Consider the following 4,200-nt stretch of genomic DNA (forward strand, 5'->3'; position numbering starts at 1 on the left):
GTAGTAATAGTAGTAAAACTAACAGCAGTAGTAGTAGTAGCATTAGAAGAGGTAGAAGCAGAAGCAGTAGTAGAAGCAGTAGTACTAGTTGAAACAGTAGCAGTAGTAGTCGTAGGATTATTATTATTAGTAGTAGCATAGGTAGAAGTAGAAGCAGTAGCAGTAGTAGTAGTAGTAGGATTAGTAGTAGTAGTAGAATTATAAATTAGTAGTAACATAAGTAGAAGTAGTAGCAGTAGTAGGATTAATAGTAGTAGCATAAGTAGAAGTAGAAGCAGTAGTAGTAGGAGCAGTAGTAGTAGTAGGATTATTATTAGTAATACCATATTTAGAAGTAGTAGTAGGATTAGTAGTAGCAGTAGGATTATTATTAGTAGTAGCATAAGTAGAAGTAGAAGCAGTAGTAGTAGGAGCAGTAGTAGTAGTAGTGGTAGGATTAGTAGTAGTAGGAGGATTATAATTAGTAGTAGTAGCAAAAGTAGAAGTAGAAGCAGCAGCAGTAGGAGCCGCAGTAGTAGTAGTGGTATGATTAGTAGTAGTAGGAGGATTATTATTAGTAGTAGCATAAGTAGAAGTAGAAGCTCTAGCAGTAGTAGTAGTAGTAGGAGGAGCAGTAGTAGTAGCAGTAGTATGAGCAGTAGTAGTAGAAGTAGGAGCAGTAGTAGAAGTAGTAGTAGTTGGATTATTATTAGTAGTAGCATAAGTATTAATAGAAACAGTAGCAGTAGTAGTAGTAGTAGTAGGATTAGTAGTATGAGCATAAGTAGAAGTAGAAGCAGTAGCAGTAGGAGCGGTAGTAGTAGTAGTACTAGGATTAGTAATAGTATGAGGATTATTATTAGTAGTAGCATAAGTAGAAGCAGAAGCAGTAGCAGTAGTAATAGTAGTAGTAGTAGGAGCAGTGGTAGTAGTAGTAGGAGGAGCACAAGTAGAAGTAGGAGCACTAGTAGTAGTAGTAGGATTATTATTAGTAGTAGCATCAGTATTAGTAGAATAGTAGCAGTAGTAGTAGGATTAGTAGTAGTATCATAAGTAGAAGTAGAAGCAGTAGCAGTAGGAGCAGTAGTAGAAGTAATAGGATTAGTATTAGTAGTAGGATTATTATTAGTTGTAGCATATGTAGAAGTGGAAGCAGTAGTAGTAGTAGTAGTAGTAGTAGTAGGATTATTATTAGTAGTTGCATAAGTAGAAGTAGAAGCAGTAGTAGCAGTAGTAGGATTAGTAGTAGTACTAGGATTATTAGTAGTAGTAGCATAGGTAGAAGTAGGAGCAGTAGTAATAGTAATAGTAGTAGTAGTAGTAGTAGTAGAAGTAGGATCAGTAGTAGTGGTAGGAGCAGTAGTAGTAGTAGAAGTAGGAGCAGTAGCAGTAGTAGGATTATTGTTAGTAGTAGCATAAGTAGACGTAGAAGCAGTAGCAGTAGTAGGAGTAATAGGATTAGTTGTAGTAGCATAAGTAGAAGTAGAAGCAGTAGAAGTAGAAGTATGATCAGTAGTAGTAGTAGTAGGAGCAGTAGTAGTAGTAGGAGCAGTAGTAGTAGTAGAAGTAGGAGCAGCAGTAGTAGAAGTAGGATCAGTAGTAGTAGTAGGAGCAGTAGTAGCATAAGTAGAAGTAGAAGCAATAGTAGTAGTAGTAGTAGTAAGATTAGTAGTAGTAGCATAAGTAGAAGTACATGCAGTAGCAGTAGTAGTAGCAGTAGTAGTAGGATTAGTAGTAGCATTATTAGGATTATTATTAGTAGTAGTAGATGTTTGCAAAGCTTCTTACTGCAACCTAATGCATCACTGTAGAGCTCAAAGCTCAAATGCATCAGCACTTTAACTAGAGTGTACAGATGGTCACTGACTCACTGACTGTTCTGCAATGTCTGCATGCTCTGTGAATCCTTATTGCGCTTAAAAGCTTCTATAGATCAGTGACAGAAATCTTTTTCCTGAACTAAGAAACTGCTAGGCCTATCAGTAAAACAGCGCTTCATCTTATGAAAGCTTAACATCACACTATTCAAAAGCAGAAATCAACAAATATACAAATACACACTGCTGACCCAACTCTAAATGTGATGCTATTAAAGTAGGACTCTTTATTTATTTACTCTAAAAAAGAAAAGAGGGTGATACTGTAATGAACAGATTTTAATAATGAATTCTGCTTGTAATATGCATGAAAAAAGTTTATCTGATATCTGGGAGTCCATTCTGTTTTATGGTTTTTGAAAAGCAAGCAGGCTAATTGTTTTAGGAAAATCAGACACAAGCCACTGGATCTACTTCAACTGGAGTGGAAAACCTCTACTGGCCAGTACTTACTACTGATAATTATAATCACTATTATTTACTGTTCAGTATGAACAATTACATATTAGCAAAATTAGATATGAAGATATGAAAAATTATTTTAAATACATTTCTAGTTACAGATTATGTTGATCTCAGAAAGATGCTGACATATATTGACAAATAAAATAATTTGCTCAAAATCTTAGTATTACTGATATTGAATGAAAATGCAGAAGCTGACTTATACTGTACTATACCATACTATGCTATTATACCTGGCCTCCTTCAGCCTTCTTTCCTTCTTGGCCATGTTTGCTTGAAATGTGAATGTTGACATAGAATAAAAATCAACTAGTAACATTTAACATTTACCAAATACACTTCTGCTTTTATTTGTACGTGTACACTTGTATGCAAACGTCTGGTCAAGTGACTTGTTTTATAGATTTTCCAGTAATTCTTGCCAGTGAAACTGGGTTAATACATTCTGTATGGAGAACATACTCAAGTATTTCTGTTCAATGTTTGTGGGAAATTTTTAAGAAACAAAATGTGTCATACCTTTTGCACAGACCACATTTCATTATTTATTTTCCCCCCATTATGTTCACTTCAGCAAGTAAATTGTGCATTAAAATGTGGAGATATATTTTCTCTGTAGAGGAAGCATTAAATTATATTCACTTAATAAATCAACGAAACATGTCATTTGACCAGGGGCGCCCGAACTTTTGTAGAAGATTGTATGTGTGTGTGCCTATGTGTGTGTGAGTGAGTGGGAGAGTGAGAGAGAGAGCCAAATAAAGAAAGAGAGAACTGAATCTCTCCAGAGACTAATTTAAACATCACTGCATCAACAAGTCCTTCCTATTGACATCAACAAATCCCATGTTAATTACTGCACTGTGCCTCCATGCGAAGGAGCAGCCAGAGGACTGAGTTACAAACAAGCAGCGTTTAAAAGTAGATATTCATTAGATAAGTCGAAACGCTGGATGTTTAATACCATTAATACCCACCATACAGTGCTGAGAGTTAAGAGCACACACTCACTTAAACTGAGAAACTCTCCTGAGCTCCTTTAGTCACAGGTAAACAATGTGTGGTGTCTCTGACTGTGTGTGTGTGTGTGTGTGTGTGTGTGTGTGTGTGTGTGTGTGTGTGTGTGTGTGTGTGTGTGTGTGTGTGTGATTTTAGTATCAAGGGCGTGTCACTGTTCAGGTCCACACACACATTGTCATTAACTATACTAGTAATTTATTTTTGTACCTGAGCTCTCTTTTTCGAGTTGATTGCCTCCCCAGTTAGGAAACCTTTAAATTAATATTTTCTCAGTGGGCCAAATATCACAAATAATATATGTTTTTAAAACAATAATTATTAAATAACAAGGTGATATAAATGAACTACAACAGTCAATATTTCACTTTTAGCCACAGTCTACAGATTACTGACTGAGTTTGCAAGCAGCTCAAGAAATAATAATGTAACAAAGTGAACGCGACACATTTTTTTGTTTTTACAGGCAAGAGCATTGTAGACCCACTTTGAGAGTCATTCCCAGTCTAGCTCACGTAGAGCAATGCCTTTAACCCAGATAAAGGGGAGAGGCCCAGTGGCTCTCCAGGGACATCATGCTCCACATATCTTTTGTTCTCATTTTTTGGATGGAGCCTGGTTTTCAGTTTTATCAGAAAATATAAATTTGTATGTTTGTGTAACACTTAAGTTTAAGGGTAGATTGTCATAGCCTTTGAAAACACTTTTAAAGCCCTAACCAGCCAGAATTGGTAATGAACTGACTACTCATTAGTGCATTATTAAGTAATGACCTGGGTGAAACAAGTATTTTCCAGATCCATTTTCTTTGTTGTATTATACCTAATAATCTTTTACACATGTTAAATGTACATTGTTGTAC

The sequence above is a fragment of the Pygocentrus nattereri genome, chromosome 11 (genome assembly GCF_015220715.1).
Source record: "Pygocentrus nattereri isolate fPygNat1 chromosome 11, fPygNat1.pri, whole genome shotgun sequence".
Classification (NCBI taxonomy): domain Eukaryota; kingdom Metazoa; phylum Chordata; class Actinopteri; order Characiformes; family Serrasalmidae; genus Pygocentrus; species Pygocentrus nattereri.